Source organism: Stegodyphus dumicola, chromosome 11 (genome assembly GCF_044657685.1).
Source record: "Stegodyphus dumicola isolate Sdum_Otavi_A_Nest chromosome 11, ASM4465768v1".
Lineage (NCBI taxonomy): Eukaryota > Metazoa > Arthropoda > Arachnida > Araneae > Eresidae > Stegodyphus > Stegodyphus dumicola.
Window position 1 is genome coordinate 65,621,705 of NC_140778.1, and position 12,444 is coordinate 65,634,148.

Consider the following 12,444-nt stretch of genomic DNA (forward strand, 5'->3'; position numbering starts at 1 on the left):
AGGTAATGAAGTAGAAATAGATAATGGAAATGACACTGTGTATTTTAAAATATAAATGAAAATTTAGGATAATCCAAGCAATGCTTATGTGTCTAAAAAGTATATTCCTGACTACCTAATGCATACTAAAAGTTACTGATAAAATTAACTGACAAGTTACTTATAAAACAAGAATATTAAGAGCGATTCAAATGTTATATTTAATTTAATGGACAGTAGGCATATATATTTTGCTGTAAATTGACTGGCAAATGTTATTCAGTAAAGGCAAAGATCCCACGTGTGCTTTCTCTATATAACTACTTTGATCTAGTCCATCATTAACAATATTTTTCCTGGGATTCTATCTCAGAGTGAAAACTGAGATAAATTTAGGTGTATAATTATAAACTTTCTAATCTTGTTCTTAAAAATGTGGTTGTATCACGATAAAAGATTAATAAACTATGTTAAATATTGTTTTTCCAACATTTCATTAGCAAAATGCTATATGGATATAACCCTCTCAAGCAAATAACCCATTTTCGTTCCTTTGTAATGATCCGGTATTTCTCAAGTGTGTATTGCATAAAGTGAAAATATATATTAACATATGAATTAATTCAGTTGTACATAAAATCACCTCTGACTTAACTGATTTTTTTAAAGGATTAAAACATAACCGCTCTAATCCGAACAAGTAAGGCTGGAGTACGAGAAGCTTTACCACGTGACAAAACAAATGACGTCGAAAGCTCTATGTTACGTCTAAATTCTTCTAACCAATAGCAGCGAAGCAGCTCTCACAGCAGGAGGTACAGCCAGTACGTTTTAGGAACATGCTTGGGGTACGCCGTCTTGCCAGGTGAAACTAGTCGATATTTCCGTGACGTCAAAAATTCGAAAAGTGGGGTAGGGTTTGGAAATACGCTTCCGGTCCCCCTATTACATACGATGCAGCATTTACCCATCGACGTACCTCATGCGAGGAGATTGCTTTGAGATTAAGGCACATCTGAAGACAATGTACTTTTTGTTAGATTATCTGTTATTACTCGACTTCTATGCAGTGTTCCAGCTGGTCAATCGTTAGATATTCATTTACATCGTGAGGAAGGGAACTTTATTTTTCTCCTTAAGAATTCGAAAATTGGCGTTCGACCATTTAAGAATCCTGAACGATTTGATCACTCTTGTATTTCATCTTGAGGACTTTTTCCACGAAACGGTAATAAAGAAAAGTTAAGCGTTCTGAAGCTGAGAGTGATACACATGCCAGTATCGCTACCACTAAATCCGATGAAGCTGGATGGGTTACACTTTGCAAAGTCTCCAAGAATCTACCGGTATAGAATCCTCCGCCTGTTCCCGCTGAAATTCTTGTCAAGAATTTTACCTTTCCGGATGAAATTTCCAGAAAAAATAGTTTCGAAGAGTTGTAAGCAGATTTTGTTTCTGTGATTACTGTGGATTGTAATGAGGGTACTTCAACCTCTGAAGGAGATCAATCAGAAGTCAAGGATCAAGGAAGTTTAATTTACGGAGTACGTAGGCACGAAGGGTTTACCCTCACATCATCAAAAGGCTAAAAATATTTTACATCAAAAGAAGGGTTCATGAAATAAGGTAAGAATTTCAAAAAAGGCAAAAGATAAAAGCTTAGAGGAATAATACGCACAACTGCCGCATTTGGGCAAGTGAAAACCAGCGCGCAATCCATCAAGTGCCCTTGAACCCTCCAAAAGTTACTGTATGGTGCGGTTTCACTGCAACATTCGTCATTGGGCCTTATTTTTTTGAAGAGGTGACTCCAACAGGGTTCAAATCCTGCTCTGTCACAGGAAAACGGTATCAGGACATGTTGACAACGTTTGTGATCCCTGAACTGCAACAACGTGGCAGCCTCCAGGACACGATATTTATGCAGGATGGTGCACCTCCCCATATTCTTCGTGGCGTTCAACAGGTGTTACGGGCAACTTTTACCGATGCACGTGTGATCAGCCGCTGTTTCCCCACAGCTTGGCCTCCCCGCTCGCCTGATCTCACGCCATGCGACTTTTCGTTATGGGGATTCTTAAAGGATCTTGTCTACCGAGAACACCCAGCAACCTTGGCACATCTGAAAGACGCAATTATTCGACATGTTCGTGGAATTAATGTGGACTTACTGCGTTCCACTGTGGAACACACTGCTTTGCGAATGGAAAGAGTTGTGGAGAACCACGGCACACATATAGAACATCTGTATAATCTTGTTGATCTGCAGCGCCACCTATCGGCCACCAAAACGGGACATATACGATGAGTAGTTAACGGGTCATTCAAAGAAAATATACAGTTAAACATAGTATAGTATATATACTATGTGTGTATATACATATACTGTGTGTGTATAATATATATATATATATATATAGACGTTCTTTGGATCATTTTTGGTTTTGGCGATAATTTTCAAATTCGCGCCAAGGCTGCACCGTATACGAGGATTTTACCGTTACTTTTCATGCAACAAAAAGTATCCATACAAGTAAACCTCATGGTGCAGCCATTTTGGATTTCGTTTCAAATCAGACAGACGTTTACGGATTTGCGAAAGAATAGAGGAACTAGTAGTTTGCCGGATACAATGTGCAATGACGCGAATGAATATAGTTCTGCAGAACTTCCTACATTATTCCGTAATAAACGGTACTATTTCATAATTTTTCTTTATCTAATTAATTAATTAATAGGGAATTAATAATAAAATTTTGCATGTATGTACCGATCACTTTCTGTCCAATATTTCTTAGAATATAAACAAATTTTGGAATCTGAGAGTATTTACTCAAACGACCACTTCTGAAAGTGACCAATAGTTCTAAAGATTATAAGTATTGATATTAAGCATTATTTCTCTAAGGCGACCATCTCTATATAAGACCAAAGCTTCTAGAATCTTGGATAATCATCAGAGAATTATTTTTACTGCGAAATTATCGCACGACTGTAATTCAATATCAATAATAGATCGCGCGATTGAAAAACATTTTCAGTCCTGTAATTAGGAGAAAATTTTTTCCCCTTGTAAGGTATTTCCCCCGCTTTCCTAGAGTGCCTTCGTGGTGTATAGTGGTTCTGCCCGCTGGGCCGGTAATTCAGAGGTCCGTGGTTCGATTCCCGGCGAAGGCGGTTGCTAATTTTTCATCTCTCCGGCACTCCAAAAAAATCCTAATGTCTCTACAGTGGCACCCAAACTAAAAGGTTGTTGGAAGAGATATATCCACACCCAGAATTTAGCAATTGGGTCTCCCTTTAAAAAAAGTCGCTCTTTAAAAAGGTAACAGTTCACAAAGTGTATAACTTACTCAAAATAATTCTAAAATGATGAATTTTGGTACTTTCTAATTTTCTGAACCTCACCAGAATGCTGTGAAAAAGTATTGATGGTCTAAACCATGATGCGAAGAAAAATTTATGTGGCTACACATGTCACTAAAAATCATTTATATCGCAACCCAAGTACACACATAGCATTCTCCCATACAGCACTTCTCCGGATATTTTCACCAGTGTGGTTGCAGATTATGATCCCTCCTATGGGAATTTCAGTACTTCAGCATTCGGGTGGACCACATACCGCAGTTTCTGTTGTCTCTGGTAAAATCTTTGGCGATGTTGCTTTCTGCATGCATACAACATAAAAGGCATTACATGCCTCTCTTTCCTTTCTCATTTTAGGATTCTGGTGCCAAAATTTTGCAATTTTCTGTTTTTTTTTTTTTTTATTATTATTATTAAAAAGATTTATAGGGAAAACAACGGTGAAAAAAAGCCTAGAATTGTGCGTGTCTTGTATTGAAGAAGAAAAATGTAAAACAATAGGTGGTGGTGGATGCATCGTTGAAATAAATTTAAAGATATGCAAACAAACATCCCTCTCCTAACTCACCAACAAGTTTGCAAATGCTCTTCAAAGTTGCCAATGAGTTCATGACTTACCACATCTGTGGTAAGAATGTAAATTCCATATATTTTATGGCTGTTGTTAAAGATGGAATTAAACACAGGAATTTTAATTTAATAACTTATATTATTATATTTGTTTCCCTTAATGGGAGAGCAAACATAAATATTGGTGCAAAATGTAGTTTAAAATATTAATGGTAAATTTAAAATACATTCAAAATGCAATTTGTCACACTAGATCATCCCCATCTTAAAAAAAAAAAAAAAAAAAAAAAAAAAAAAAAAAAGGTAATGAAGTAGAAATAGATAATGGAAATGACACTGTGTATTTTAAAATATAAATGAAAATTTAGGATAATCCAAGCAATGCTTATGTGTCTAAAAAGTATATTCCTGACTACCTAATGCATACTAAAAGTTACTGATAAAATTAACTGACAAGTTACTTATAAAACAAGAATATTAAGAGCGATTCAAATGTTATATTTAATTTAATGGACAGTAGGCATATATATTTTGCTGTAAATTGACTGGCAAATGTTATTCAGTAAAGGCAAAGATCCCACGTGTGCTTTCTCTATATAACTACTTTGATCTAGTCCATCATTAACAATATTTTTCCTGGGATTCTATCTCAGAGTGAAAACTGAGATAAATTTAGGTGTATAATTATAAACTTTCTAATCTTGTTCTTAAAAATGTGGTTGTATCACGATAAAAGATTAATAAACTATGTTAAATATTGTTTTTCCAACATTTCATTGGCAAAATGCTATATGGATATAACCCTCTCAAGCAAATAACCCATTTTCGTTCCTTTGTAATGATCCGGTATTTCTCAAGTGTGTATTGCATAAAGTGAAAATATATATTAACATATGAATTAATTCAGTTGTACATAAAATCACCTCTGACTTAACTGATTTTTTTAAAGGATTAAAACATAACCGCTCTAATCCGAACAAGTAAGGCTGGAGTACGAGAAGCTTTACCACGTGACAAAACAAATGACGTCGAAAGCTCTATGTTACGTCTAAATTCTTCTAACCAATAGCAGCGAAGCAGCTCTCACAGCAGGAGGTACAGCCAGTACGTTTTAGGAACATGCTTGGGGTACGCCGTCTTGCCAGGTGAAACTAGTCGATATTTCCGTGACGTCAAAAATTCGAAAAGTGGGGTAGGGTTTGGAAATACGCTTCCGGTCCCCCTATTACATACGATGCAGCATTTACCCATCGACGTACCTCATGCGAGGAGATTGCTTTGAGATTAAGGCACATCTGAAGACAATGTACTTTTTGTTAGATTATCTGTTATTACTCGACTTCTATGCAGTGTTCCAGCTGGTCAATCGTTAGATATTCATTTACATCGTGAGGAAGGGAACTTTATTTTTCTCCTTAAGAATTCGAAAATTGGCGTTCGACCATTTAAGAATCCTGAACGATTTGATCACTCTTGTATTTCATCTTGAGGACTTTTTCCACGAAACGGTAATAAAGAAAAGTTAAGCGTTCTGAAGCTGAGAGTGATACACATGCCAGTATCGCTACCACTAAATCCGATGAAGCTGGATGGGTTACACTTTGCAAAGTCTCCAAGAATCTACCGGTATAGAATCCTCCGCCTGTTCCCGCTGAAATTCTTGTCAAGAATTTTACCTTTCCGGATGAAATTTCCAGAAAAAATAGTTTCGAAGAGTTGTAAGCAGATTTTGTTTCTGTGATTACTGTGGATTGTAATGAGGGTACTTCAACCTCTGAAGGAGATCAATCAGAAGTCAAGGATCAAGGAAGTTTAATTTACGGAGTACGTAGGCACGAAGGGTTTACCCTCACATCATCAAAAGGCTAAAAATATTTTACATCAAAAGAAGGGTTCATGAAATAAGGTAAGAATTTCAAAAAAGGCAAAAGATAAAAGCTTAGAGGAATAATACGCACAACTGCCGCATTTGGGCAAGTGAAAACCAGCGCGCAATCCATCAAGTGCCCTTGAACCCTCCAAAAGTTACTGTATGGTGCGGTTTCACTGCAACATTCGTCATTGGGCCTTATTTTTTTGAAGAGGTGACTCCAACAGGGTTCAAATCCTGCTCTGTCACAGGAAAACGGTATCAGGACATGTTGACAACGTTTGTGATCCCTGAACTGCAACAACGTGGCAGCCTCCAGGACACGATATTTATGCAGGATGGTGCACCTCCCCATATTCTTCGTGGCGTTCAACAGGTGTTACGGGCAACTTTTACCGATGCACGTGTGATCAGCCGCTGTTTCCCCACAGCTTGGCCTCCCCGCTCGCCTGATCTCACGCCATGCGACTTTTCGTTATGGGGATTCTTAAAGGATCTTGTCTACCGAGAACACCCAGCAACCTTGGCACATCTGAAAGACGCAATTATTCGACATGTTCGTGGAATTAATGTGGACTTACTGCGTTCCACTGTGGAACACACTGCTTTGCGAATGGAAAGAGTTGTGGAGAACCACGGCACACATATAGAACATCTGTATAATCTTGTTGATCTGCAGCGCCACCTATCGGCCACCAAAACGGGACATATACGATGAGTAGTTAACGGGTCATTCAAAGAAAATATACAGTTAAACATAGTATAGTATATATACTATGTGTGTATATACATATACTGTGTGTGTATAATATATATATATATATATATATAGACGTTCTTTGGATCATTTTTGGTTTTGGCGATAATTTTCAAATTCGCGCCAAGGCTGCACCGTATACGAGGATTTTACCGTTACTTTTCATGCAACAAAAAGTATCCATACAAGTAAACCTCATGGTGCAGCCATTTTGGATTTCGTTTCAAATCAGACAGACGTTTACGGATTTGCGAAAGAATAGAGGAACTAGTAGTTTGCCGGATACAATGTGCAATGACGCGAATGAATATAGTTCTGCAGAACTTCCTACATTATTCCGTAATAAACGGTACTATTTCATAATTTTTCTTTATCTAATTAATTAATTAATAGGGAATTAATAATAAAATTTTGCATGTATGTACCGATCACTTTCTGTCCAATATTTCTTAGAATATAAACAAATTTTGGAATCTGAGAGTATTTACTCAAACGACCACTTCTGAAAGTGACCAATAGTTCTAAAGATTATAAGTATTGATATTAAGCATTATTTCTCTAAGGCGACCATCTCTATATAAGACCAAAGCTTCTAGAATCTTGGATAATCATCAGAGAATTATTTTTACTGCGAAATTATCGCACGACTGTAATTCAATATCAATAATAGATCGCGCGATTGAAAAACATTTTCAGTCCTGTAATTAGGAGAAAATTTTTTCCCCTTGTAAGGTATTTCCCCCGCTTTCCTAGAGTGCCTTCGTGGTGTATAGTGGTTCTGCCCGCTGGGCCGGTAATTCAGAGGTCCGTGGTTCGATTCCCGGCGAAGGCGGTTGCTAATTTTTCATCTCTCCGGCACTCCAAAAAAATCCTAATGTCTCTACAGTGGCACCCAAACTAAAAGGTTGTTGGAAGAGATATATCCACACCCAGAATTTAGCAATTGGGTCTCCCTTTAAAAAAAGTCGCTCTTTAAAAAGGTAACAGTTCACAAAGTGTATAACTTACTCAAAATAATTCTAAAATGATGAATTTTGGTACTTTCTAATTTTCTGAACCTCACCAGAATGCTGTGAAAAAGTATTGATGGTCTAAACCATGATGCGAAGAAAAATTTATGTGGCTACACATGTCACTAAAAATCATTTATATCGCAACCCAAGTACACACATAGCATTCTCCCATACAGCACTTCTCCGGATATTTTCACCAGTGTGGTTGCAGATTATGATCCCTCCTATGGGAATTTCAGTACTTCAGCATTCGGGTGGACCACATACCGCAGTTTCTGTTGTCTCTGGTAAAATCTTTGGCGATGTTGCTTTCTGCATGCATACAACATAAAAGGCATCACATGCCTCTCTTTCCTTTCTCATTTTAGGATTCTGGTGCCAAAATTTTGCAATTTTCTGTTTTTTTTTTTATTATTATTATTAAAAAGATTTATAGGGAAAACAACGGTGAAAAAAAGCCTAGAATTGTGCGTGTCTTGTATTGAAGAAGAAAAATGTAAAACAATAGGTGGTGGTGGATGCATCGTTGAAATAAATTTAAAGATATGCAAACAAACATCCCTCTCCTAACTCACCAACAAGTTTGCAAATGCTCTTCAAAGTTGCCAATGAGTTCATGACTTACCACATCTGTGGTAAGAATGTAAATTCCATATATTTTATGGCTGTTGTTAAAGATGGAATTAAACACAGGAATTTTAATTTAATAACTTATATTATTATATTTGTTTCCCTTAATGGGAGAGCAAACATAAATATTGGTGCAAAATGTAGTTTAAAATATTAATGGTAAATTTAAAATACATTCAAAATGCAATTTGTCACACTAGATCATCCCCATCTTAAAAAAAAAAAAAAAAAAAAAAAAAAAAAAAAAAAGGTAATGAAGTAGAAATAGATAATGGAAATGACACTGTGTATTTTAAAATATAAATGAAAATTTAGGATAATCCAAGCAATGCTTATGTGTCTAAAAAGTATATTCCTGACTACCTAATGCATACTAAAAGTTACTGATAAAATTAACTGACAAGTTACTTATAAAACAAGAATATTAAGAGCGATTCAAATGTTATATTTAATTTAATGGACAGTAGGCATATATATTTTGCTGTAAATTGACTGGCAAATGTTATTCAGTAAAGGCAAAGATCCCACGTGTGCTTTCTCTATATAACTACTTTGATCTAGTCCATCATTAACAATATTTTTCCTGGGATTCTATCTCAGAGTGAAAACTGAGATAAATTTAGGTGTATAATTATAAACTTTCTAATCTTGTTCTTAAAAATGTGGTTGTATCACGATAAAAGATTAATAAACTATGTTAAATATTGTTTTTCCAACATTTCATTAGCAAAATGCTATATGGATATAACCCTCTCAAGCAAATAACCCATTTTCGTTCCTTTGTAATGATCCGGTATTTCTCAAGTGTGTATTGCATAAAGTGAAAATATATATTAACATATGAATTAATTCAGTTGTACATAAAATCACCTCTGACTTAACTGATTTTTTTAAAGGATTAAAACATAACCGCTCTAATCCGAACAAGTATGGCTGGAGTACGAGAAGCTTTACCACGTGACAAAACAAATGACGTCGAAAGCTCTATGTTACGTCTAAATTCTTCTAACCAATAGCAGCGAAGCAGCTCTCACAGCAGGAGGTACAGCGAGTACGTTTTAGGAACATGCGTGGGGTACGCCGTCTTGCCAGGTGAAACTAGTCGATATTTCCGTGACGTCAAAAATTCGAAAAGTGGGGTAGGGTTTGGAAATACGCTTCCGGTCCCCCTATTACATACGATGCAGCATTTACCCATCGACGTACCTCATGCGAGGAGATTGCTTTGAGATTAAGGCACATCTGAAGACAATGTACTTTTTGTTAGATTATCTGTTATTACTCGACTTCTATGCAGTGTTCCAGCTGGTCAATCGTTAGATATTCATTTACATCGTGAGGAAGGGAACTTTATTTTTCTCCTTAAGAATTCGAAAATTGGCGTTCGACCATTTAAGAATCCTGAACGATTTGATCACTCTTGTATTTCATCTTGAGGACTTTTTCCACGAAACGGTAATAAAGAAAAGTTAAGCGTTCTGAAGCTGAGAGTGATACACATGCCAGTATCGCTACCACTAAATCCGATGAAGCTGGATGGGTTACACTTTGCAAAGTCTCCAAGAATCTACCGGTATAGAATCCTCCGCCTGTTCCCGCTGAAATTCTTGTCAAGAATTTTACCTTTCCGGATGAAATTTCCAGAAAAAATAGTTTCGAAGAGTTGTAAGCAGATTTTGTTTCTGTGATTACTGTGGATTGTAATGAGGGTACTTCAACCTCTGAAGGAGATCAATCAGAAGTCAAGGATCAAGGAAGTTTAATTTACGGAGTACGTAGGCACGAAGGGTTTACCCTCACATCATCAAAAGGCTAAAAATATTTTACATCAAAAGAAGGGTTCATGAAATAAGGTAAGAATTTCAAAAAAGGCAAAAGATAAAAGCTTAGAGGAATAATACGCACAACTGCCGCATTTGGGCAAGTGAAAACCAGCGCGCAATCCATCAAGTGCCCTTGAACCCTCCAAAGGTTACTGTATGGTGCGGTTTCACTGCAACATTCGTCATTGGGCCTTATTTTTTTGAAGAGGTGACTCCAACAGGGTTCAAATCCTGCTCTGTCACAGGAAAACGGTATCAGGACATGTTGACAACGTTTGTGATCCCTGAACTGCAACAACGTGGCAGCCTCCAGGACACGATATTTATGCAGGATGGTGCACCTCCCCATATTCTTCGTGGCGTTCAACAGGTGTTACGGGCAACTTTTACCGATGCACGTGTGATCAGCCGCTGTTTCCCCACAGCTTGGCCTCCCCGCTCGCCTGATCTCACGCCATGCGACTTTTCGTTATGGGGATTCTTAAAGGATCTTGTCTACCGAGAACACCCAGCAACCTTGGCACATCTGAAAGACGCAATTATTCGACATGTTCGTGGAATTAATGTGGACTTACTGCGTTCCACTGTGGAACACACTGCTTTGCGAATGGAAAGAGTTGTGGAGAACCACGGCACACATATAGAACATCTGTATAATCTTGTTGATCTGCAGCGCCACCTATCGGCCACCAAAACGGGACATATACGATGAGTAGTTAACGGGTCATTCAAAGAAAATATACAGTTAAACATAGTATAGTATATATACTATGTGTGTATATACATATACTGTGTGTGTATAATATATATATATATATATATAGACGTTCTTTGGATCATTTTTGGTTTTGGCGATAATTTTCAAATTCGCGCCAAGGCTGCACCGTATACGAGGATTTTACCGTTACTTTTCATGCAACAAAAAGTATCCATACAAGTAAACCTCATGGTGCAGCCATTTTGGATTTCGTTTCAAATCAGACAGACGTTTACGGATTTGCGAAAGAATAGAGGAACTAGTAGTTTGCCGGATACAATGTGCAATGACGCGAATGAATATAGTTCTGCAGAACTTCCTACATTATTCCGTAATAAACGGTACTATTTCATAATTTTTCTTTATCTAATTAATTAATTAATAGGGAATTAATAATAAAATTTTGCATGTATGTACCGATCACTTTCTGTCCAATATTTCTTAGAATATAAACAAATTTTGGAATCTGAGAGTATTTACTCAAACGACCACTTCTGAAAGTGACCAATAGTTCTAAAGATTATAAGTATTGATATTAAGCATTATTTCTCTAAGGCGACCATCTCTATATAAGACCAAAGCTTCTAGAATCTTGGATAATCATCAGAGAATTATTTTTACTGCGAAATTATCGCACGACTGTAATTCAATATCAATAACAGATCGCGCGATTGAAAAACATTTTCAGTCCTGTAATTAGGAGAAAATTTTTCCCCTTGTAAGGTATTTCCCCCGCTTTCCTAGAGTGCCTTCGTGGTGTATAGTGGTTCTGCCCGCTGGGCCGGTAATTCAGAGGTCCGTGGTTCGATTCCCGGCGAAGGCGGTTGCTAATTTTTCATCTCTCCGGCACTCCAAAAAAATCCTAATGTCTCTACAGTGGCACCCAAACTAAAAGGTTGTTGGAAGAGATATATCCACACCCAGAATTTAGCAATTGGGTCTCCCTTTAAAAAAAGTCGCTCTTTAAAAAGGTAACAGTTCACAAAGTGTATAACTTACTCAAAATAATTCTAAAATGATGAATTTTGGTACTTTCTAATTTTCTGAACCTCACCAGAATGCTGTGAAAAAGTATTGATGGTCTAAACCATGATGCGAAGAAAAATTTATGTGGCTACACATGTCACTAAAAATCATTTATATCGCAACCCAAGTACACACATAGCATTCTCCCATACAGCACTTCTCCGGATATTTTCACCAGTGTGGTTGCAGATTATGATCCCTCCTATGGGAATTTCAGTACTTCAGCATTCGGGTGGACCACATACCGCAGTTTCTGTTGTCTCTGGTAAAATCTTTGGCGATGTTGCTTTCTGCATGCATACAACATAAAAGGCATCACATGCCTCTCTTTCCTTTCTCATTTTAGGATTCTGGTGCCAAAATTTTGCAATTTTCTGTTTTTTTTTTTTTTATTATTATTATTAAAAAGATTTATAGGGAAAACAACGGTGAAAAAAAGCCTAGAATTGTGCGTGTCTTGTATTGAAGAAGAAAAATGTAAAACAATAGGTGGTGGTGGATGCATCGTTGAAATAAATTTAAAGATATGCAAACAAACATCCCTCTCCTAACTCACCAACAAGTTTGCAAATGCTCTTCAAAGTTGCCAATGAGTTCATGACTTACCACATCTGTGGTAAGAATGTAAATTCCATATATTTTATGGCTGT